This window comes from Molossus molossus, unplaced genomic scaffold (assembly GCF_014108415.1).
Source record: "Molossus molossus isolate mMolMol1 unplaced genomic scaffold, mMolMol1.p scaffold_m16_p_13, whole genome shotgun sequence".
Classification (NCBI taxonomy): Eukaryota; Metazoa; Chordata; class Mammalia; order Chiroptera; family Molossidae; genus Molossus; species Molossus molossus.
This window is the reverse complement of record NW_023425348.1, coordinates 85,040,366-85,066,812: the sequence shown is the minus strand read 5'-3', so window position 1 is coordinate 85,066,812 and position 26,447 is coordinate 85,040,366.

Here is a 26,447-nt window from a genome sequence, read left to right as displayed (position 1 = left end):
CCATAATCTAGTTATTGGCATGGGGGAAAACTTCTTTACTTCACAGAGCCCCAGCTTTCTGGATTGTAAAATCAACATGGTACTATTTTCTCTGTGTATCATAGGCGGCAAGTGTAAAAAAATCAGATTTTATAATGGATATGAAAGTTGCTTCCTGGAAATGCTGTAGCCAGTTATTATCACAATGGTAATTGATAAAAATAAGGGTATGGGATATTGCTGAAGCCAAAAGTAGGGCAGACTCTGGGGATGGACAAACATCACATTAGCCAACATGTTGAATCAATCTGAAGACATTAAACAAATCTTTAAGGCTTTTAATCCTCCTTGACAAGAAACAGAGTGGACTACACTCTGACTCCGTGGGGCTCCTGAACCGGCAGCCACCCTGGAGGCAGTGTTGCCCCATGGTGAAGACTACGGGATTCAAAACCCATCTCTGCCAACGGGGTAGAGTTACTTAAGCAGCAGCTTAGTCCCTCTGTGCCTCAATGTCTTTGCAGTAAAACGGCAATGATTTCGATGACGGCACTCGTCTGATGGGCTTGTTAGGAGTGGAGTGACCCCTGTCAAATGCGCTGAACAGTGGCCGGCCTGCAGCGAAGGTCAGCTCTGATCATTTCCTCTGTTAGCTTCCTGCTCCTGGGGGTGGACAGTTCTGCTCTCATCGGTAATAAAATAACGAGACTCAATAATACCACGCAAAGGGCAAGGGCCAGAAAGCATCTAATGACAGATTGAGTAGTACACCGTGATAGAAGGGATCTTAGCAACCCTCCTGTCCAATTCTTTCGTTTTACAAATGGGAGAACTGAAGCCCAGGAAGGAACTATTTTTTCCTAAGGTTACATAAATTCAGATCAATGTACCAATTCTTTTCTCGGGCCTATTAGACGCAAAGCATCATCCACATTTTGGTGAACAACTGGGTGAATAAAAAAATTGTTCTTACCTTGGCACAATATTTCTCAAAGCGTGTAACTTGCAAAATAAAGTTATCATGGCCAGAATTTAACCCAGGAAGTGCTGGATTCAATAAAACAAAACAGGTTTCTGGCTTGTGCTTTGCCCATTTCCAAGAGGGAGTTTTGTGTGTGCAGCTTATGACAGAGTCTTTCTTCCCTTGGAGTCTCTTGTGAGACCTGTGCTCTGCGGCACATCGTCTGGACAATGGGACTCTGGCTGGAAGTTCACAGAGTACTGGGCGTGGATCTGTGATTTATGAGAAGCTCACTGGGGCCAAGGTGAAGATGGGACACAGGCTGCCTCTACCTTGAGGGCAGAGAGGCCCCTTTCTTCCGCCTTGTGTTTTTATGTAGATAAAATCTCCTTCCAAGGGGCACTTCAGAGCACACACTTTAGGAATAGCAGTCTTGCCGCCACGGTGTTGAAGGAAGAAGAAACAAGACGACCAGACTGAGGCGGGATCGGGGATGCTCACTGCTACTGGTGTGATGTCTACCAGGTCTAGCACAGTCTCCTGCTAGTTACACTACCTGGATTAGCACATTCAGTTCTCACACCAGCCCTCTGAGGCAGGTGCTATTAACATTCCCATTTACAGACTGAGAAAATAGGCACAGGTGGCAGAATGACTTGCCCAAGGTCATCTAGCAACTGACTGGAGGAGCAGAAGTTTGAATCTGAGCAGTTGGCTCCGATCCAGGCTTAGAATCCAGATAGGAATGTGGATGGCTTAGGACGCGACATGCATTTCTCCTTGCCTGCATCCTGTGCACAGACATAAGACTAGTTGTTCAAGGAGTTGAACCAGTTTAGCATGTTGACCTGATCACAGGTATGGCACAGAGGGACTCAGCTTGGAGATGAGCAGTCCTTCCTGCTCATGTCTACTTTGCCTTATTCCAAGGATTTACTCAGATACCACTTTCTCCCAGAAAGTGCTGCCTTCTCTATGCTCAGGACTTTGTTATGCTCGCCCGTGGCCCTTCCTCAGTTTTGCTTTGTTTCCAAACTATTGGCACAGATCTATGAATGCCTCCTAACAAATCATAGTTGCTTGAAGACATAGTTGCTTAGCTCTAGGTTGACTACCTCAGGGCTTTGCTCAGTCACCACTGTTAAATGAATGAATTCAGAACCACTGGACAGAACTTAAGAACCAAAGGTGGAAATACCATACTCGGGTTATTTAGTGCTATTCCCCGAATAGTTCCATCTTCTCACCTTCCAGGCACATGATAAAAGGACATACCTTCACCTTCTTTGAGATTAGATTATGACCATGTCATCTGCTTTGGGAATTTAAATGTGAGTGGAAGAGATGTGTTACCGGGGAAAAGATTTCAGAGCCAATGAACCATTCATGCTTTTTCTCTGCCATGTTGAGGGCGACATTTTGGATGGTGGCCGCTCCACCAGCCCGAGTCAGAGAGGCCTGGAGCAGTGTCCCCAGCTCTGCAGATGCTAAACAGATCTGGAAGCCAAGTCTGTCTTGTAACCAAGGCTAGGGAGGTGGTGAGGAGCAAGCGTGCAGGTGCACTGTGAAGGCGTGAGTGGGTGGCAGAGTGCAGAGGTCAAACAGGTGGCCTGGGTTCTGGTCTACTTACACGGTATTTTAAAAATTTTGAATTCATTGCCATTGTGTCAAAGCCCAGATTTTTTTTACTTGTCTGGGAAAATCAGAAGATCTGGGCAATGAAGTGTGCAACTTCCTTTAGACACACTGTACACATTGCAGGTCCTCACTGTCTGTGGCTAGACTTGACCCATTCATTTCTTTACCTGCCTGATCCTGGGAGCCACCGGAATGGGAGGCCCCAGATTGGGACTTGGGACAACTAATCTCAACCTACATTACATCCATTAAATGTTATTAGTGGTAGAGCAGTGCACTTCCCTCCTCTGGATTTTGGTGGCAGCTGTTCTTTCCAGCAATAGATGAGATTGTCTTAGGGTCAGTTTTGGGGGCTTACAAGAACAAAAATGCATAAGACTCTGACCCCTTTTGCATAGTGATTCTGGGCTGATACTCAAGACAGGGTCATGGAAACCGAGAGCTTTTCAAAGGAAAGATGGCTTCAGCGAGACACGCTGGGGAAGCGGAGGCTTTCGGCTCTGCTTGCAAACCAGCCGTGCCTCTGTCTTTCCCTACAAACGGGCGAGATTCAGAGACGATGAAGAGAAAGCGCACAGTGGGCAGAGACAAGATGCTGGAGAGGTTGGAGGGCGGAGGAGAAAGTTATGTAAGGGCTTCAGAGAAGCTCCGGGGAGATTGTTTCTGCTCAGCCGATAAAAGAAGCTGTGGAACAAACACAGAAGAGAACAAAGGCAGCGGAGGAAACCTGGGGAATCAGCAGATAAGTCAGGGGAAGAAGACAAAGGGAACTAAATTTAACCAGGGGAGAAAAGATGCCTCAGCCAGGCCAGGAGTAGCTATAAATACCTTCAAGGCAAGGTATTTATCCAGAAAGAAAGGAAGGATTATTCACTCTCTCCCCAGATGTAGGACAGAGACAGGGGCCAGAAGGAAGCAGAGCCGGCGTCAGGCTGCTGGACCCAGGGGAAGAGAGTGATGTTTGTGCCCTGGTAGAAACGGGCCAGTGAGTGGGGACTCTGGCTCCCGGGCGGCTGCTTAAAGTGGAATCTCCTCCTGGCTTCTCCGGGACTGCTGGGCCTGGGCCACTTCAGAGACCCCCAATCCCTTGCAGAGCCAGATCTTTGGCTCCTGGGCCACTTCAGAGACCCCCAATCCCTTGCAGAGCCAGATCTTTGGCTCCTGGGCCACTTCAGAGACCCCCAAACCCTTGCAGAGCCAGATCTTTGGCTCCTGGAATACTTCAGAGACCCCCAGTCCATTGCAGAGCCAGATCATTGGCTCCTGGGCCACTTCAGAGACCACCAATACCTTGCAGGGCCACATCTTTGGCTCCTGGGATACTTCAGAGACCCCCATCCCTTGCAGGGCTACATCTTTGGCTCCTGAGACACTTCAGAGACCCCCAATCCCTTGCAGAGCCAGATCTTTGGCTTCTGGGATACTTCAGAGACCCCAATCCCTTACAGAGCCAGATCTTTGGCTCTTGGGATACTTCAGAGACCCCCAATCCCTTGCAGAGCCAGATCTTTGGCTCTTGGGATACTTCAGAGACCCCCAATCCCTTGCAGAGCCAGATCTTTGGCTCCTGGGCCACTTCAGAGACCCCCAATCCCTTGCAGAGCCAGATCGTTGGCTCCTGGTATACTTCAGAGACCACCAATACCTTGCAGAGCCACATCTTTGGCTCCTGGGCCACTTCAGAGAACCCCAATCCCTTGCAGAGCCAGATCTTTGGCTCCCGGGCCACTTCAGAGACCCCAATCCCTTGCAGGGCTGCATCTTTGGCTCCTGAGACACTTCAGAGACCCCAATCCCTTGCAGGGCTGCATCTTTGGCTCCCGGGCCACTTCAGAGACCCCCAATCCCTTGCAGAGCCAGATCTTTGGCTCCTGGGCCACTTCAGAGACCCCAATCCCTTGCAGGGCTGCATCTTTGGCTCCCGGGCCACTTCAGAGACCCCCAATCCCTTGCAGAGCCAGATCTTTGGCTCCCGGGCCACTTCAGAGACCCCCAATCCCTTGCAGAGCCAGATCTTTGGCTCCTGGGCCACTTCAGAGACCCCAATCCCTTGCAGGGCTGCATCTTTGGCTCCTGAGACACTTCAGAGACCCCAATCCCTTGCAGGGCTGCATCTTTGGCTCCTGGGACACTTCAGAGACCCCCAATCCCTTGCAGGGCCACATCTTTGGCTCAAAGTGGCATGGCTGACCGGTAGCCTTCTCAGCCATTTCTTTCTCTAATTCTCATCTTTTCTCTTGATCAAATGGGAATAATTTCTGGTCACATAACAAGGGGAGGGTGAGGCGCAGATGAGCTTTTGTCTGCCAGTGGGATCTGGAGGTCTGAAAGCCTGTGACAGGTGGAAGAAGTCTGCCCTGCCAGGTAGCCGCCAGCCTTGGTTTTCCCCGGCCCCACGGCCAAGCTGCTCAGGTCCCCTGCTAAAGGATAAGAAGGTCCCTCCCTCCCCGGTTTCTCTCCCTCTCTCCCCTCATCACTTGCATTCTTTCTGTGTTCTTCTTTCACAGATTCCTTGATGCACTCGTGGTGCACACGTGAGGCCCTGGAGATATGCCCCGGACCAAGGCAGAGTCTCTGTCTTTCAGGATGTAATGGTTCAATAGGGAGACATAGACATGAACCCAAATGACTTCCTTCTGGTGTGATAGTGACAGTGCCACAGCAGAGGCAGGGGCTTAGCCACGAGTGACCCAGGAGGAGAGGGGTGGTCCAGGCGGGAGGAGCCGTGTGTGCCAACATGCAGGGACAGGAACAGCACACTGTGTGCTGGGGGAACTGCAAACAGTTTGGTGAGGGCGGGATCTCCTCCAGGCTTGCTCAGGCTACAGGGTGGTGTGCGATGAGGCTGTTTTGTGCAGGGTCTTGTCGACTGAGCCAAGCACCCTTATTCTTTCGGGAGTGGGTGGGGTGGGTGAGGGTGGGATTCAGCAGTGGGTTTGGAGCAAAAAGTGCCAAGATCACCTCTTCGTTTTAGGAAGCTCTGTAGTCCATGTGGGTGATGGACGTAGGCCGGTGGTCTGAGCAGAGCACTGCCCCGCTCCTGATACACAGTTTGCCAGGGACCCAAGTCACCAGACCGCGTGGAAAGAGGGAAAGGGTTACTGTTGGGCGGAGCTGAGACTGATGAGTGAAAGTGCTAATTAGCTGAGGGCAGGTGTCCAGGAAACTAGTCTGTTTGTGCTTCCTTGCTTAGGCTGAAGATAATATACCGCTCGTATCCTATATTTCTCCTTGGAGGAAACGCCACCCTGGGGCCCAGTTTCCGTAACTGAGGAGCAGGGCAGGGCACCTCCTCTTGTCCCTCTCTCTTTCCTGTTTGCATTTCTGTTTGAGGAAAGCAGGGAGTGGGCTGGGTATAATAATACCATCATTAAAACTCCGCAGACAGAATTTGATGTGGAAGGAAGCTGTAAAGATCAGGTGTAGTAGACATCTCTTGTAGGAAGGACATCAGCTCCCACTGTCTAAACTGAGAAACAAGAGGCAGGCCCTTAAGAAAAGGTGGTGGAAATTAGCTGGGGATTTTTCATCTTGATTGAAGAACCGAAAGTATAACTCCAGCCTTGTTGTTTGTTAGCCCTAGGCAATAATTTTGCAGCAATTTAGAATTTAAAATGGAAGAGATTCTGAAAAGGAAGATATTTCAAGTGGAAGCTTTCTTTTTTTTTTTTTTTTTATCCTCACCAGAGGATATTTTTCCATTTTTTGTACAGATAGAGTAGGAGGGAGAGAGAGGAAGGGAGAGAGAGAGAGAAACATCGACGTGAAGGGACACATCGAGTGGCTGCCACCCGCACGACCAACCAGGGCCGGGGACAAACTGCAACCGAAGTACGTGCCCTTAGCGGGAACCGAACCCGGGTCTCTCAGGACCGCAGGCCGACGCTTTAACCACTGAGCCAAACTGGCCAGGGCTCAAGTGGAAGCTTTCTGAATGGTCAAGGTTTTTTCCCCAAGGCCCAGGGACTCTGGCTGATTGGAAAATCTCTGTTTTTTCCAAGTTTCTGGTAGCTCATGGGTAAGATGAAGGGTCTCAGGTCAGACAGGTTTCATATACCGATCTCGTCTCAGAGTGGCTTTGACCTAGTGACTTACGCTCTTTCACCCTGTTCTTTCCTTAAATGGAAGCAGAGCTAGTCCATACGTCATCAGGTTGCTGTGGGCTCTTTGTAAGTGTCCCTGTAACATGTTAACTGTGACTAGTAGTCTTGGGAACATGGTTTCTAGGTCACAGGGCTGGAACGGGTCAGAGAGTGGATCTGGCTGGACGCCTTCTCAGCAACAACAGAACACTCTGACCGACTTGAGCAGAAAGGACGTTTTGATCTGTCGTCGCTGGAAGTCCCGATGTGCTGCAGGACTGCTCGAGATGGTATCCGAGGTGTGGCTATGCATCTCTCCTCTTTGCCATCCTTAGACTTTCAGCTGCTCCGTGCTAGGCCCCGAAGAGGTGCAGACAGTTCAGACGTGCCCCCGAGACACACACATTTCCAAAAGAACGAAGACCATGTCTGCGGCATCTCCCCATGAGGAACGAGGAAATCTTTCCCAGGAGCTCCCAGGAGACCTCTCCACATGTCTCTGGCCTCAGTTTGGCAACATGCCTGTTCCTAAGCTGATCACTGGCAACAGGGATCAACTGAACACACGGTACTTGTGAGCTGGGGGTCAGACCACCTTTCTCTCCTTCGTGTGGAGAAAGGCAGATTTTAAAAGTAGAAGTGGGTAATGTTTGTCAGAAGGCAGGAGGAAAGGCATATAAGATAGGCACCCAGGTGCTCACTCCATCGAGTTTGGTCAGACATCTGTATTAGTCGACTGGGGCTACCACAGCAAAATACACAGGCAGGAGGCTTCAACAACACAAATTCTTCACACTGAATAGTATTGTTTTTGCAACAGTATTATGCAAAGGGAAATAAGCCAGTCAGAGAAAGACAAGTACCCTATGAATTCATTTATATGTGGAATCTAATGCACAAAATAAACTGCCAGACAAAATAGAAGCAAACAAAAGAGAGCAGATTGACAACTGTCAGAGGTGGGGATAGAAGACCTGGGTGGAAAAGGTGATGAGATTAAGTAAAAAAACAAAACAAACAGAAAACACACATATAAACAACCTTATAGAAAGGGGGTGGGGGGAGGTAGGAGAAGGTAAAGTGAGAATAAATGGTGATGGAAGGAAATTTGACTTGGGGTGGTGAACGCACAATACAGTGTAGAATTGTTCCCTAAAACCTATATAATTTTATAAACCGATGTCACCCCAATGAATTCAATAAAAAACACATGAATTTACATTCTCACAATTTGGATGCTAGAAGTCCAAGTTGAAAGTGTCAGTGGGTTTGCTTTCTTCTGATGTCTCTCTCTGCCTTGCACATGGCTGCTTTCTCATCCTATATTCTCACAGGGTCGCCCCCCCCCCCCCCGGTGTGTGTCTGTGTGCTAATCTCCTCTTCTTATAAGGACACCATTTACATTGGATTAAGGTCCACCCGTGTGATCTCTTCTTACCTTACTTACCTCTTTATAGGCTCCCTCTTCACACACAGTCACATTCTGAGGTACTGAGTGTCAGGACTTCAAAATATAAATTTTGGAGAAACACAACTCATCCCATAACACCATGGACCCTCTCATTTCACAGATTGGGAAAATCGAGGTCTGTGAAGAGAGCTGTGATCTGTCTGAAATTACACACATTCTCCAAATGCAGAGGCTCACACACTTTTCTACACTTTCAATAGTGGAGTTTTACCCCCTTGAGCTATGACACTAAACCTTGAGAATTAAGCTCATGTATGGCCAAGCTCCAACATATGAGTTACAACAAACTTATTTCTAGTTGCCGAACTCTTGGTAGGAGAGATGTATTGGTTTTCCAAGCAGAGGACTAGGCCAGTAAGGACGCTTAGGTTAACTTGTTCAGAACCTGTTGCTTACCCTGGAAGATGGCCATGTAATTCTAGAGACTGAATCTCCTCCAGAAAGGGTCTCCTGGTAGGAAAACTAATACTTCCCCCAGAGATAGAACATGCATCTGGGGTGGAAGTTATAATAGCCCCTGCTCTTGGCTTTATTCAGCTGGATAAAGGGACATAAGTTAACCAGCTGTGTGGTGTGATATTGGAAAGCCCAGGCAAAGTTTAAAGTTCCTTACCCCCTCCCTTGCACTTGGGGATTCTCAGAGCCTTCCTAAGTCAATGTATTTGAGAGTATACTTATGAAAAGGAATATAATATATAGCATTTCCTAAAATGAATGTGGAACCCTTTTTCCAAGCTTTGGGAAATGCTGGTCTGGAGTAGTTCTCCCTAACTTTTACCATCACCTGTCATGAGTAAAAGATGATAAGATTTGTTTGGTATCCTAAGTAGATGCTCCCAGCTGCTCATTGCCAGAGATGGTCTTAGATGCTGCCCAGGTCCAGGCTGGCTATTTTGTGCGTGGCACAGTAGTTGGAAAACTGGTCTAGACTTTTTACAAGTTAGATAGCTACAGGCTCATAGACAAAACTATCAGCCTTGTCTCACCATCAGTAACATAGAGACACCATCAGTGGCATAAAGACACCATCAGTGGCATAGAGACACCATCAGTGGCATAGAGACTGCACCACTGGTCTGTACACCTGACAGCTGTAAGGAATGCAGATCCCTGCACAGTGTTTCTAGAAATTCATTCTCTGGACGCCTCTTTCTCTTTTCCTATTACCCTGGGTTCTCACTTTGTTCTCTTACCCTTTCTCTTTCCTTCACATCTTTTTTTTTTTTTTCCTCACCTGAGGACATTTTTCCATTTTTTGTTCAGATGGAGCGGGAGGGAGAGAGAGGAACAGACAGAGAGAGAGAAACATCGATGTGAAAGAACACATCGAGTGGCTGCCACCCGCACGACCAACCAGGGCCGGGGACAAACTGCAACTGAGGTACGTGCCCTTAGCGGGAACCGAACCCGGGTCTCTCGGGACCGCAGGCCGACGCTCTAACCGCTGAGCCAAACCGGCCAGGACTCCTTCACATCTTTTATCTCCATCTCTTTCTTTCTCCTTAACAGACAGATGACAGACAGACAGATAGACACATCTAACCCATGCACACAGGTGACAAAGGACGGAGCTGGTGTATATGGATTAAATAAAGCTCATTGATGATGGGAATAGGTAAACCAGTTTTGGGTGCTTAGAAATGCCAAGCTCCAGTTAGAATAACACACACACACACACACACACACACACACATTCATCCACATACACACCCCCTTTTAATGAAAGAGGAAAGGCAGCTGAATAAAGAGAGCTGTGAGCTGGCAGAGATATTAGGGTCCCAGCTGCTCCAACAGTGGTGAAATAACTTTCCTGGCTCCCCGTTCCACAGCGACAGCACCCGTGCCCCCCTCCTCCTGCAACACAGCTGGTCAAGGCGATGAGGACATAGCTCCGCAGCGGGGGAACATTTAGAGGCTCTAGGTCAGACTCGGGGTAACTCGGTGTCAGCCTGCTGCTCCTCTCACTCATGTCACATCCAGCTCCACCAGCTCCACCTTCCCTTCAGCCAGAACTCGCATTCTAGTTACCTGAGGGCTGGCACCATGCTTTGCTCATCTCAATGAGCTCTTCTGTCACTGCTATCATGGACTGCACGGTATCCTCCGCAAATTCATAGGTTGAAGCTCCAACCCTCAATGTGATGGTCCTTGGAGACAGAGCCTTTAAAGAGGAAGTTAAGGTTAAATGAGGTCATAAGGATGAGACCTAATTCAGTGTGACTGGTGTCCTTACAAGAGGAGAGGGAGACTCCTGGATGTGTGGGCACAGAAGAAAGTTCAGATGAGGACCCAGTGAGAGGGCAGGTGTCTGCAAGCCAAGGAGAGGGGCCCCAGGAGAAACCAAATCTGTCAGTACCTCAATCTTGGGTTTTAGTCTCCAAGCTGTGAGAAATAAATGTTTATTGCTTAAGCCACCAAGGCTGTGGTATTTTCTCATGTCAATTCTAGCAAAGGAGTATAACCTGCGGTCACTTGCTGCTATGTTCTTTGACACTGCTTTTCAACGCGGATCCTTGTTCACTGGCTACTCAAGGCAGGTTCTTCAGGTCAAAGAAGATGCTCAGCTTCCTGTGTTTGAATCATGGTCCCGTCACTGGTCTGGGTAACCACAAGCAAATTGGGCACCCTCCCTAATCTTCATTGTCTGTGATACCCATCTCAGAAGAGTATCAATAATAAAATGAGATTATTAACAATTCTGGTTTGTTAAGCTGATGTAATAATACTTGAGATAAATGAGACGGATAGAAAGCAAATTAAATAATTGATGTTGTACTTGTGTGTTTGGCACAAAGTTGGGACTTAATCATTTTTTATTTCCTTCCCTACAGATCCCCATGTTCCACCAGCTGGCATGCACTCTCTGCCATGGTGCTGAACTGGCTGCCTGTGGCCCTCACACTGCAGCTGCTAGACTGGTCTTCCTGCCTCAGCATCACATCCCTTTTATTGTTTTCTCCTTGGTGTTTATTACTAGCTTACCTACTATGTTTATTTTTTAAAACTTATTTCTCTTATTTATCCCCCCCCTCCCCGAGTTATAAGCTTCCTGAGGGCCTGGCACATGGTAGGTGCTTATTCTCAACTGTTGAATGAGTGAATGAATGCAGAAATGGGGGGGACAGAAGACAGATTCCAGTGAGTCAGGGGGAAGGCACTGAGTGTCTCTTACTAGGAAGGCAATTGTCTTTCATTGACTTTTTTGATTCTCAAGACATTTTCCTACATTAGGGGATGTGGAATTGCCCGGGTGCTGGTTGTTAGAAAGTGGGAAGGCTTCTCCAAAGGTCTGGCTGAGGGGTGTAGAAAGCAGTTCGAGGTAGAGTAAGGTAGACACAGTTCCATTTGGCCTGTAGAGTTTGGCCCATGAGGGTTTTGTTTGAGTGCACAGTACATTCAAAACATGTTTTGGGTCAGTATTAAAAAATCTGACTATTTCACATAAAATTCTGTATTTCTTATTTTTATGAAAAGAAAAAAAAAAGTAAGTTCTGGCAACAGTGGACCTTGTTCTATGACAACGTTTGATTGGATCACACACTGGGTGCTCCCTCCAAATGAGGCCTGTGTACTTGTTTAAGACAGTCTCCTCCACCACGGGCAGTCTCACAGTCCTGCCTTTTCATTCATTGCCCACTGGACGCTTTGGTTTGTAATGCCTGAAGTAATGGAAATGGGTCTGTCCTGGGAGTAGAGACTTAAACATGCGTTCTGACGCCAAGACGCTGCCGTGGTGTGGAGCCCATGTCTGCAGCTCACTAGACCTTGGTTACTTCACACACGAAAGGGAATGTTATCTTACCATGTGAAGGTGTCTGGAACAGCTGATTTACTCATCAAGCTACTCATTCAGTTAAAGTTCATTGAGGATACACCATGTACTCAACAATGGAGCAGCAACGTGGCCAAGGCAGATGTCAGGGTGTCCCGAGGACACATTACAGGGACATCTTGCCCAGCCTAGGCTTCAAAGGTCTCCAGGAAGAAGTGAGGTTTAAATCGAGACTTGAAGGATGAGCAGCAGTGGGTAAGGGACAGAGGAGAGTGTCAAAGGCAGAGAGAACGGCATGTATGAAGCATGACATCAGAGAAAGCGTGGCATGTTTGAGGAACTTCAAAGAGTGTGATATAGCCAGAAAGGGATGGAAGTGAAGGAAAGAGCTGGAGCTGGAGAGATGGACAAAGGACAGGCTGTGAAGGGATTTGGAAGGCTCGTGAGGACAAGGAGTGCTGTGGCCAGCTTTAGTTTAGGACTTTAATTTACTTATTTATAATTATTTAAAACAATTTTTTTCTTTATTGATTTTAGAGAGAAAAGAAGGGAGAGGAGAGAAAGACAGAAACATCGATGAGAGAGACTATCAGTTGGCCTCCTCTTGCACCCCCTCCCCCACTGGGGATCAGGCTCACAACCTGGGCATGTGCCCTGACCAGGACTTGAACCCGCAACCCCTTGGTGCAATGGGTCGAGGCTCAACCACTGAGCCACGCCAGCCTGGCTAGTTTAGGACTTTTAATGTTAGTACTTGTCTGCCTCTGTGGCTACTCAAGAAGCAGACACCACAGGTGGACTGGACAGATCCCAGGTATCAACATGAGACAGAAAGCCTTTGCCTAAGTGTAAACAATTATTAGTTAATGATGGATCACAGTTGAGTTGGACCAGACTAACTCATTACCTAAAGGTGCTTATACCCAGCAAATAGAATGCACAATGAAAAGATACTTGTAATAAATTATATTATAATAAGACACAAAAACTGCCTACATCAGCTCCTTTGGTCCAGGGTAGCTTGACAGCTGTACTGTGTGTTGTCCATTAATTGGGCTGCTGGCAAAGGACATCTGAAAAATTAATCAGCTTCCAAATGCGTTTCCCAGAAAACCCATACTCGTCGAATCTGCAATGGTGACTGCAGAATGGTGGCCTGGGTAACATTTAAACACAAAGCAAGTAACTGAAAAAATAATCGGCACTCAGGGCTCTTTTAAAATCTGATCCCTCTAAGTTTCTGAGAATCTGGGCCTTCGTAAGGTATAATACAAGAATTACTTAAATAAAACCGACTTTTATTTGACACTTACAGGTAATAGCATAAGAAATTCTCTTAACCAGAATAAGTACTTCAGTCCTTTGTATCTTTTAGGGGTGAAGGTCCAGAACCAATCTCATTGTTGTAATTGCCAAGCGGGATGGGAATGGGACAATCTCTCTGGTTTTGTTTTTTGTGATTGAACACACTCTCTTCTCGCGACTCTCCTTTTGGGTTGTTCTCAATGTAAAGAAATCCCCCCGCCCTGGCCGGTTTGGCTCAGCGGTTAGAGCGTCGGCCTGCGGTCCGGAGAGACCCAGGTTCGGTTCCCGCTAAGGGCATGTACCTCGGTTGCAGTTTGTCCCCGGCCCTGGTTGGTCGTGCGGGTGGCAGCCACTCGATGTGTCCCTTCCACATCGATGTTTCCCTCTCTCTCTCTTCCTCTCTCTCCCTCCCACTCTATCTGTACAAAAAAATGGAAAAATGTCCTCGGGTGAGGATAAAAAAAAAAAAAGAAATCCCCCTGCTTCCTCTGTCCATATCTATGGGCATAGTGAGCACGCTCACTTCTTCCCCACCATGGCAGAGTCCTGGGCTCCACTCCAATCCCAGCGCATGTTTTAAACTGGAGCAGAGTATGAGGCAGGTCTTCCCACATAGTCTAACAACTCCTCTTTAAAAGCATTATCTATATTCTGTCATAGAAGCTGGAATAAAAAGAGCAACCATCTCTATTTTTCTGACTCTCTCTTTGTCTGAGATCTGGGGCATCCAGATTAACTACCAATGGTCAAGAGGCACAGACAGGGCTCGCTGGGTGAACTGCCTAGATGAGATGACCGGAGAGGAGAATAAAACTGTTAACTAATATTTCTCTGACGAGGTTTCTTTATGGTTAGTTATCCCACCATTAGCAATTCTTTCTAAAACATTTATTTTTCAAGGAGTGGTACATTAGAACCAAATCAATTCATTCAGCAAACATTTCTTCAGCCTCTGCGATGTGCCACATCATATGATAGGTGTAAGGAATGAATAACAGCATTTCCCAGGCTCAGTCATTTGCATGCCACCTTCACAGATTTTGTCATTTCCTATACTACTCATGTTTTTCTCTTAGCGGACTCATTTTTTACTTACTTACATTTGTTTTTAGGGAAAACTATACTATCCCATTAATTGAGAAGCAAAGTCACTCACCATAACTACAAAGTACACTGAATACACATTAAATTAATATGTAGTTATTACATTAAAAAATGCTTGCGCCCTGTAAAATATCTCATCTCCCATTTCGGGTGTATTTGCCACAATTTGGAAAGCACATATTTGCTAGAACACTGTCTAGACTGTAACAGAATATGTAGTGTCCTCCAGGTGAAGTGATAGTGACATATGATTATTGCTACTGTACTTTTTGTGGTTAATAAAGAAGCCAAGCGTTCACCTACTCCATCCAGATAGTCCAGGTGGTTGTCTCAAAGGTGCAAACTAAATTCTGACTGAAACATACACGTTCATATAAATAAAGAAAAACCTTAAGAAAAGATTAAGGGTTAAGTGCATTCTGTTAAAATGACAGTAGTCCCTACACATGCAGATTGCTTGAAGGAAGTAAGTGATTATATGTGAAGTCAGACACCAGTCAAGCCCTTCTGAGCTGGAGTGGGTCCTGAGATGACCTAGTTGTATTCATTAGGGGTGACATTAAACTGTTGTAACAAAGAGACCCCGAAATGCAATGGCTTATTTTTCTCTCTGGGGTGAGTAGCTGGGCTCTGTTCAAGTTAGCAGCTGTCCAGCCCAGCTGGGCAGCTGTGGCATCTTCCTGGGGATCCTCCTTGCAGGCGTGTTAGAGCCTGAGTGGCTGTCATGCTGCTTCCATGGCAGGAAAGAAGAAACGAGAACGTGGAGGTGACACTTTGCTGTCTTAAGAACTCGAGCACAGAGTGCCCACATTTCCCCTCACATTCCACTGACAGGAACTTAGCCACATGGCTGGCAGCTACTGGCCAGCCACGTGCTCAGCTAGCTCTCCTACCGTGGAAGAAGGGGACAGCACATTTTGATGGGCAGTCAGCAGTCTCAGCCACACTAGCCGGAAACACCTCCTTTTGTAAAGAAGCCATAAAGAGAAAACGAGTCACCTCCATCACCAAGCCAGCGGGGGTAGTGCAAAGTCATTCTGCTATTTATCCAGCCAGCCCAGCCCTTATTTATTGAGCATCTACTAAATGCCAGACATTGGCCCTGGCCAGTTTGTCTCAGTGGTTAGAGCATCAGCCTGTGGTCCGGAGAGACCCGGGTTCGGTTCCCGCTAAGGGCACGTACTTTGATTGCAGTTTGTCCCCGGCCCTGGTTGGTCGTGCGGGTGGCAGCCACTCGATGTGTCCCTTCACATCGATGTTTCTCTCTCTCTCTCCCTTCCTCTCTCTCCCTCCCACTCTATCTGTACAAAAAAAATGGAAAAAATATCCTCGGGTGAGGATAAAAAATAAATAAATAAATGCCAGACATTGTTCTAGGCCCCAGAGACAACAAGAAAGATAGGATCCTTTGCACTTAAGATGTTACGTTCTAGTTGGAGGAGGAAGATGATAAATAAGTAAAAAGGGGAAAGATAACTTTGAGATGAGCAAGAAGTCATTGAGAGACTGGGAGAGAGGGACCAGGTGTAGCTGGCATGGATCATGTAGGTTTTAATAATGATGTCTAAGTCATTATTGTTTGCCTCTTCTCCCCCCAGGTCTTCTGTTTGGCTGCACTCATACATAGTGGTCAAAAGGATGTTGATGGGAAGGATCACCAGCCCTTAAAACACTGTATGCTCATTCCAGGTGTGGGTAGAGTCCCATTAGCTTTTCTCCTATCAGCTTTCTGCCCATAGTTACCAGTCAAAGTATTTGGATTGACTGACTGCTAATGAAAACTGGCAGCTTTCCTTCAGCATCAGAACTCTGAGTTCACCCCAAATGAACAGTGCTAGCAAACAACTAGGGATTATTAGGTACCAGATGTGACAAGATTTTGATGTCTTAATTTAGTTCTCAGTGGGAGGATGCATGTCACACAAGCCACCTCGTATCACAAAGGGAAAAATGAACTATACATAGAGGCTGTAGGTGAGAGTCTGGGGAAGGCAAGCGAACCCAGCAGAAGAGGGGGTCCTGCAAAAACGCTGGGCATTAAAGGAACGGAGTGAAAGCAAAAAGGCAACACATCAGCTTACCACAGAGTATAAGCGCAAACTCTCTAACTGGTTTAGAGAGGTTATATTTATAAAGGACTGCCCGAAAGCCACATTATCCACTCAGTTTAAAACATTTACTGTAGATATTATTGTTCAGGTTTGCCTAGACTCTAAGAAACCTGCCAGCCAAATTCCCCAAATCATTTCTGTACCTTCTAGAGTAAGTTAGTTCTTCTCCAACCCGTTTTTGGTCAATTGGTTTTTAAAAACAGAATGCAATATACAGATGATGCATCATAGAATTGCTTGAAACTTATTTTATTTTATTTAATTAATTAATTTATTTACATCCTCACCCGAGAACATTTTTTTATTTTTGTTCAGATGGAGTGAGAGGGAGAGAGAGGAAGAGAGAGAAACATCAACGGGAAAGAGACACATAGAGTGGCTGCCTTCCACATGACCCAACCAGGGCTGGGGATGAATCGCAATCGAGGTACGTGTCTTTGAATGGAATCAAACCCGAGACTCATTGGTCCATGTGCTGATGCTCTAACTGCTGAGAAAAACCAACCAGGGTGAAACTTGTATTATTTTATTAACCAATGTCACCCCAATTAACTTAATTTAAAAAATAAGTGGAAGGTCTTATATTCCCCTCATTTACTTTCGTCTTGGTATGTTTAAACCATACCTTAGAAATTATTCTACAATTTTGTTTCATGATCCAAGATAGATGCTCTTCTTTTTGGCTTTATGCCATTCACAAGTTTGATGGTCTGAGCCTCCTTATCACCACGTGGTGCTGGGAGAAAAATCTTTTTTTTTTTTTAAATTTACTTTTAAAATTTTATTTTTGTTACAGATGTTTCTCCTTTTTTACCCCATTGGCACCCTCCTCCCCATTCCCCCTGCCCCATCCCCAGCTTTGTTGTCCATGTCCATTGGTTATGCATACATGCATATAAGTTCTGTGTTTTATCTCTTCTCACCCCCACCACCCCCTCTTCTGAGGGTTGTCAGTCTGTAACCTACTTCCATGTCTCTGAGTCTACTGTATTCCTCAGACTGTTATGTTCATTATATTCCGTATATAAGTGAGATCATGTGGTATTTATCTTTTTCTGCTTGGCTTGTTTCACTTGGGATAATACTTTCCAGGTCCCTCCATGTCGTCTCAAAGGATAAGAGATCTTTCTTTCTTACAGCTGCATAGTACTCCATTGTGTATATGTACCATTGCTTTTTTATCCATTTGTCTACTGATGGACACTTGGGCTGTTTCCAGATCTTAGCTATTGTAAATAGTGCTGCTATGAACATGGGGGTACATATATTCTTCCTGATTGGTGTTTCAGGCTTCTTAGGGTATATTCCTAGAAGTGGGTCAAATGGAAGTTCAATTTTTAATTTTTTGAGGTAACACCATAGTGTTTTCCATAGTGGCTGCACCAGTCTGCATTCTCACCAGCAGTGTACCAGAGTCCCCTTTTCTCCACACCCTCGCCAACACTTGTTGTTTGATGATTTGTTGATGGCAGCCATTCTGACAGGTGTGAGGTGATACCTCATTGTTGTTTTAATTTGCATCTCTCTGATGATTAGTGACGTTGAGCATTTCTTCATATGTCTCTTGGCCATTTGTATGTCCTTTTTGGAGAGGTGTTTATTCAGTTCCTCTGCCCATTTTTTTTTATTGGGTTCTTTGTCTTCCTTTTGTTGAGTTGTATGAGTACTCTATATATTTTGGAAATTAACCCCTTATCTGATATATCATTGGCAATGATGTTCTCCCATACAGTGGGTTGCCTTTCCATTTTGATGATTGTTTCTTTTGTTGTGAAGAAGTTTTTTAGTTTGATGTAGTCCCATGTGTTCATTTTTTCCTTTGCTTCTGTTGCCTTAGGTGATGTATCAGTGAAAATTCTGCTGTGTATGATGTTTGAAATTTTGATACTTACATTTTCTTCTAGAATTTTTATGGATTCATGGGTCACATTTAAGTCTTTTATCCAGTTTGAGTTTATTTTTGTGTATGGTGTAAGTTGATGGTCTAGTTTAATTTTTTTTGCATGTAGCTGTCCAATTTCCCCAACACCATTTATTAAAGAGGCTGTCTTTACTCCACTGTATACTCTTGCCACCTTTGTCAAATATTAATTGAGCATATTGCCTTGGGTCCATTTCTGGGTTCTCTGTTCTGTTCCATGGGTCTATATGCCTGTTCTTGTGCCAGTACCAGGCTGTTTTGATTACAGTTGCTTTGTAGTATAACCTGATATCTGGTATTGTGATCCCACCTACTTTGTCCTTCTTTTTCAAAATTGCTGTGGCTATTCAGGGACTTTTTTGGTTCCATATGAACTTTTGAAGTATTTTTTCTAGTTCTGTGAAGTATGTTGTTGGTATTTTGATGGGGATTGCATTGAATCTATAGATTGCTTTGGGTAGTATGGACATTTTAATGATGTTAATTCTTCCAATCCACTAACAAGGTATGTGCTTCCACTTTTTTATATCTTCCTCTATTTGTTTTTTCAATGTCCTGTAGTTTCCTGCAAATAGGTCCTTTTTTTCTTTGGTTAAGTTTATTCCTAGGTATCTTAATTTTTTTGCTGTGATGGTAAATGGGATTGTTTTTTCAGTTTCTCTTTTTGTGAGTTCATCATTAGTGTATACGAATGCCGTCGATTTCTTGACGTTAATTTTGTATCCTGCTACTTTGCCAAATGCATTTATGAAGTCTAGTAGATTTTTGATGGAGTCTTTAGGGTTTTCTATGTATAATATCATGTCATCTGCGAATAATGACAGTTTCACTTCCTCCTTTCCAATTTGGATCTCTTTTATTTTTTCTTCATGTCTAATTGCTGTGGCCAAGACTTCCAGTACTATGTTAAATAAGAGTGGCGAAAGTGGACATTCCTGTCTTGTTCCTGTTCTTAAGGGAAATTTTTTAGTTTCTGCCCATTGAGTATGATGTTGGCTGTAGGTCTTTTATATATGGCCTTTATTATGTTGAGATATGATCCCTCTATTGGGAGAAAAATCTTAGCGAGAGCAAAGCCAGGACCCCGATGCCTGTTAGCAAAGGCCTCCTTCTAGGTAAGCACTGTTCCGCTTTTAAAATTGTATTTGGTCTGCACCATTTACTCACTGTTATTAATCTTCACATTAGCATCCAGAACAAAATTCAGTAAATGTCTCTTGAGAACAAATTGCATCAGGCATTATATGAACAACTTGTACCTACGTTTGAATTTATTCTTCACCGAAATCTCTGAGACAGAAACATTACATGGAACAAGGCCAAGCTCTCACGCCTGACACAAGGTTTACTAGATTTGTACGTGACAAGCAGAAAATTCTGAGATGTCTTCCGTTAATTTACAGCAGACCAGGGGATGGAAGGAAAGGCCAAGAGAAGTAAATTGGTTAACAACTGCAGGGCAAAGCCAACAAAGGCTGCTTACATTTATTTAATGTATGTTGAAACTCTGAACTAGCCCGGCTGGTGTGGCTCAGTGGACTGAGTGTAGTCCCATGGACTGAGAGGTCCTGGTTCTATTCTTGGTCAGGGCACAGGCCTGGGTTGCAGGCTCGACCCCCAGGAGGGGGCGTGCAGGAGGCAGCTGGTAGATATTTCTCTCTCACATTGATATTTCTGTCTCTCTCTCCCTTCCTCTCTCTCTAAAAAAAGTCAATACAAATGTATTTATATATCTAAAGGGAATAGTCAGGTATCATAGATCACCAGGCCCCTCTGCTTCTTGCTTCCCTGTGAACTTTCCAGCTGTTGCCCACCACCAACCCAAAGGAGCAAATACTTCTTCCTTGCAGATTCTGCATCTGTTCCAGAACCAGTTCCAAGTCTCATTCTCCCACCCCATTTATCTGTAGCCAATGTGAATTCTTCCTAACACCATGTACCTTCCTTCCCTCTGTTAGAGGTATAAAAAAGCCTGCCAACCCCAGAGAGGTGGATAGGGTCCCTTCTCTATCTAGCCCCGCTGCTGTGGTTCAGACCACAGGCCCCAGGACCCAGTTTTTTTCTGGTGAGCATTTGGCTAAATAAACCCTTTCTTTTTTTTTTTTATCCTCACCTGAGGACATTTTTCCATTTTTTGTTCAGATAGAGCTGGAGGGAGAGAGAGGAAGAGAGAGAGAGAGAAACATCGATGTGAAGGAACACATCGAGTGGCTGCCACCCGCACGACCAACCAGGGCCGGGGACAAACTGCAACTGAGGTACGTGCCCTTAGCGGGAACCGAACCCAGGTCTCTCTGTACCGCAGGCCGACGCTCCAACCGCTGAGCCAAACCGCCAGGGCTAAACCCTTTCTTTTACAAAAGTTTTTGGCCATGAAAATTTTTGTTTACATCCAAGTGTCCATCAGTAGATGAGTGGATAAAAAAGCTGTGGTACATGTACACAATGGAATACTATGCAGCTGTAAGATAGAAAGATCTCTTACCCTTTGAGATGACATGGAGGGACCTGGACAGTATTATTCTGAGCGAAATAAGCCAAACAGAGAAAGACAAGTACCACATGATCTCACTTATTTATAACATAATGAATAAAATGAGCTGTCAATCAAAATAGATGCAGAGACATGGAAGTAGGGAACAGACTGACAAACCTCAGAGCGATGGGGGGTGGGAGGGATGGGAAGAGATAAACCAAGGAACTTATATGCATATCTGTACAACCAATGGACACAGTCATTACTCTGGGGAAAGCAGAAAGGGGATGAGGGAGTAAATGGGGGAAATAAAGAGGGGCATCTGTAATACTTTCAATAATAAAAAAAGTGAAAAAAATTTTTGTTTAACGTACAAACAGAAAAAAATTGAGTTCTAATATTGATGATAATGAACTTAATATTTAATACTTAATACAATTTGTGACTAAAATGAAATTAACTGGGAGGCTAAAAATAACATAGTGAATGCTCTTTGTCATGAAGCCTTCAGACTGGGTTTCACTGGAAAGAGAGTAGCACGATTAAAGATTCTATGAATTGTTAGAAGCAAATAAAAAAAGAAGGCAAGATGTGTTGGAGATTTTACATTCATATATTTTTAATCTCTGCAAATAAAATCCTGCTCATGACACGTAAATAACTTTCCCAAGTCAGGTTTTAAAAAGAATTGGAAAACAGACACGCGCTCCCCACATAAAGAGGAGATTGCCTTTGACCTCTCTAATGCTACTGAGCTCGTTGATGGTAGAGCCAGACTGTGACATCAGCTCTTTTCTTGACAGCAAAGCCCTCATTTCTCCTCCCAGCCTACCGTGCTAATGTGCTAGGCCTTTTCAAATGCCTTGTTGAAGTCCCAAGGCACCACTTTGCTCTGTCTGCCCTGCTTTCTTAGTTAACATGAGGTCATAAATGCATTTCCAGAATCCGCTCAGTCTGCTCTTCACCATTGTCTCCCTTTATGAAGTATTCCATCTGAGCTCATCGACCACTGTTTGTTTAGCCAGTGCCTATTGTTGGCCATTTGGGTTCTTTCCAATCGCTAATCATTATAAATGGGCTTTGAGAACTGGGAAGTGCGAGACTGCCATAAGGCTCCCTCATTGTTCTTTTGTTATCGCAGTCCCAGGATGCAGGCGTTTTATGTCTTCCTGAGCTTCTTTTTCCTAATGGTGTTTTTATCGAAGCCCTACGATCTGAAAACAGGCACCTTATTAAATCATCCAGGGCTGCACTAGTAAATGTTTTGTTTTGCTTCATGGGTGACAGAGAAGCCCCAAATTCTAGGTTTGCATCTTTAATTCTTTACCGAGTGGTTGAGCAAGGACCATATTTTTCCTTCCTATTTTTGCTTTGGTTCACTTTCAAGTAAAGTCATTTCAGGTCCCCCAACCATCCATAATTTTTTTTTCTATCTTTATTGTTGAATGTATTAAAGATGTTCTTTATTTTTCCCCCATTGACCCCCTCCTCCCCACTCCCATTCCCCTTCTGCCTTTCCCCACACTGTTGTCTGTGTCCATTGCTTATGCATATAAGTTCTTCGGTTTATTTCTTCCCACTCCCCAACCCCCACTTCCCTTTGAGGTTTGTCAATCTAGCAACTAATTTGTACTTCTTAATCCCTTTACCTTTTTCACCCATTTCCCCAACCCCCCTCCCATCTGGCAACCAACAAAATGTTCTCTATATCTATGAGAATGTTTCTGTTCTGCTTGTTCATTTTGTTTGTAGATTTAATTGTCGATAGATATATATTCATTGCCATTTTGTTTGTTCATATTTTTTATCTTTTTCTTCAAGAAGACCCTTCAACATTTCATATAATAATGGCTTGGTGGTGATGAACTCCTTTAGCTTTTCCTTGTCTGGGAAACTCTTTCTATGGCCATCGATTCTAAATGACAGCTTGGCAGGATAGAGTAATCTTGGTTGTAGGTTCTTGCATTTCATCACTTTGAATATTTCTTGCCACTCTCTTCTGGCCTGCAAAGTTTCTTTTGTGAAATCAGCTGATAGCCTTATGGGAACTCCCTTGTAGGTAACTAACTGCTTTTTTCTTGATGCTTTTAAGATTCTCTCTTTGCCTTGAACCTTTTGCATTTTGATGATGATGTGCCTTGGTATGTGCCTCTTGGAGTTCATTTTGTTTGGGACTCTCTGTGCTTCCTGGACTTGTATGTCTGTTTCCTTCACCAAGTTAGGGAAGTTTTCTGCCATTATTGTTTCAAATAGGTTTTCGATTTCTTGTTCTCTCTTTTCTCCTTCTGGCACCCCCAAGATGTGAATGTTGGCACGCTTGAAGTTGTCCCAGAGGCTTCTTACACTCTCCTCATATTTTTTTGGATTCTTTTTTTTTTTTTTTTTTTGCTGTTCTGATTGGGTGTTTTTTGCTTTCTTATATTCCAAATCGATCGTTTGCTCCTTGGCTTTACCTACTCTACTATTGAATCTGTGTAAATTATTCTTTATTTCAGTTAGTGACTCCTTCATTTCTGACTGGTCCAATTTTATGCTCTTGAGGCCCTCACTAAGTTCGCTGAGGTTCTCACTAAGTTTATTGAGCATCCTTATAAGCAGTGTTTTGAACTCAGCATCTATTAGGTTGCTTATCTCCATTTTGCTTAGTTCTTTTCCTGGGGTTTTGTTCTGTTCTTTCATTTGGGACCTGTTTCTTTGTCTCCTCATTTTGGCTGACTCCCTGTGTTTGTTTCTATGTATTACTTAATGAGAGGTATGGGGCTAGCTGAGACCAGATGCTGCTTTTTTGAAAGAATTGAGGAAAACCTGAAGCAGGATCCGAGACAGGCCAATCCTATGGTAAAGCAACTGGCAACAGCTTGGGTGGGCCTGAAAGTTGGGTGGGGCGAGGCCTCAGGGAATCACCAGGGTGGGGCAACCAGTATGAGCCAGGTTGCTGGAGTCCCAGATGTGGTGGCTGTCTGCCTCCCCAGGGAAAGGCTCACCAAAGGAACAAAAGCCTCTGACAGCACATTTGTCCTAGAGAAAGCCCCCTCTCCAGCTCTTGCTTCAATGTCAAACAGCTCAGTTCTTCCCTGTAAGTCTCTGGTGCCCCTCGAGCTGCCTCCCCTCCAACTTAGAGGGAGAGAGTGTGCGGGCCCTTTAAGAAGAGCTGCCTGGGGCTCCAGCCGCCTCAGCCTCAGTTCCCACTGGTTTTTCCAGCCGGAAGTTATGGGGACTTCTCTTCCTGGCACTGGAACCCTGAGTGGGGCACCTGGTGTGGGAGGGGGACCCCCTCAGTCCTCAGGGAGGACCTTCCCAGCTGAGGTGTCCTTCCTAATTTTTATCTGCCACACCTGGATGTGGGACTAGCTCTTCAGCCTCTGCCCCTCCTACCAGTCTCAATGCGGTTGCTTATTTATTTATTTATTTATTTAATCCTCACCTGAGTTTTTCTATTCTTTGTTCAGGTAGAGTGGGAGGGGGAGAGAGGAACAGAGAGAGAAACATCGATGTGAAAGGAACACAACGAGTGACTGCCACCCACATGACCAACCAGGGCCGGAGACAAACTGCAACCGAGGTACGTGCCCTTAGCGGGAACCGAACCTGAGTCTCTCAGGACCGCAGGCCAATGCTCTAACCGCTGAGCCAAACTGGCCAGGTCTGCGGCTGCTTCTTTAATTTCGTAGTTGTAGGACTTCCATTCAGCTTGATTTCAGCCGGTTCTGTATGATGGTTGTTCTGTAGTTTAGTTGCAACTTTGATGTGGTTGTGGGAGGACGCAATACCGCGTTTACCTACGCTGCCATCTTCCCATCCATAATTTTTTAAAAAAAAGTAAGAAGCCAGGACAAATAGAAACAAAGTGGTTTAATGTTCTAAGTGAACTGTCTAGAAAACTTAAACATAAAAATATACATACTAAATGTAGGGTTTACTTTCAAAGATGTCTCATTCTGTAGAACACATATTTGTTCTACAAAAGCTGAAAAATGTAAAAAAGTAGATAGAAGGAGAGAAAAGCTCATAATTCCCTTTTCTCAGAGATCCCACTACTATAAGCGTGGTGTTTCCTTCTGGTTTTCTTCTATGCAGACTTTCTTTCTTTCCATAGTTATTTTGAAAAGCATTAAACATTTAATTTACTTGAGAATATTTTTGTGTGAAAGGTAAAAAAACAAAACAACATACAAACAAACAAACAAACAAAAGACCCAACAAACTACTGGTTGGAGTTCAGATTCCTCAAGTGGAATAATTTCTGAAAGCCAATCCTGTCTTGATCTCATTTTACCTGGGTGACTTTGGGCAAATCCTATGAACCTGCAGTTCTCAGAATATGGTGGCTCTCTTGGGAAGGTTGCTAGAAGTTGATATTTCTGCACTGCACACCAGAGTTACTGAATCAGAAAGAGGAGTGAGAAGTACTGCCCAAACCTCCTGAGGAGTCTTCTTTCCGTATCAGTATAAGTAGGACTGGTGTTTGGGCTGGGCTATCCAGGGCAGGCGTTCCGGCCAGAGGGTCCCCCTGGGTGGGGAAGAGAAAGTCAAGGCCCTGAGAATTCTGGAAACTTGTCTGTAAGTTTGTGTCACTTCACAGGGTTGCGTTTTGGTAGACTGTCCACAGTTTGAACATGCTACAGATTTATCGGAGAGCTTCTGACCCAGTGAGAGGCCCGGGCCTTCACTGACCTGACATTCCTCCCAGAAATCTCTCTGTAAGGTCTGATGGCTGTGACACATGCCATGACGTCCTCTATAAACATTCACCTTCTTCCACCCTGGCCAGCAAAGGTAGGAGACTTTCTTTCCACCTTTTATGCGTTGTGTGGCCTCAGGCAAGTCACACAGCCACTTTAGCTTAATTTCCACCTTGAAAAGCTTAACATAGTGCCATTAATATTTTATTAGCACCCACCTACTATTTGCCAGGCTCTGCTCTAAACACTTTTAACTGATGATCTCATTTCAATCCACTTGACAACCCTATGAAAATGGCACTATTATTATCTCTCTTTTACGAATGAATTAACAGGCACAGAGAGGCCAACTAACTTGTCCGTGGTCACACAGCTAGTAGATGGTACAGTTGCAATTCAAAATAACATTGGCCTGGCCAGTGTGGCTCAGTTGTTTGAGCATTATCCCATGCACCAGGAGATCAAGATTCCCAGTCAGGGCACAGGCCTGGGTTTCGGGCTCCATGTCCAGTAGGGGGCATGCAGGAGGCAGCCAACAGATGTTTCTCTGTCATCAGTTTTATTTCTCTCTCCTTCTCTCTCAAACCAATAAAAGCGTATTAAAAAAAAACAAAAAAAACCCAAAACATGTTGGTTGGTTGCCTTGAAAGCCTATGCTAATAATACTGAGTACTATCAGTAATAACATGATTTCTAATAATAATACTATCAGTAATTAATAATTCTTACTAACAGCCCTGATAATGTTATTACTAGTTGTACTACCTGTGGCACAAGATAATGGAATGAAAGCATGCATTAGCTGGGTGACTAACCATGGGAATAACTCAACTTCCGGAAGCATCCATTTCTTCTTCGTTTGTCAACTGGGGATAAAAAATGGCATCTGCCTTGTAAGGCTGCTGAGAGGATTAAATGAACTAGTGCTCAGAGCATTAGCCTGCA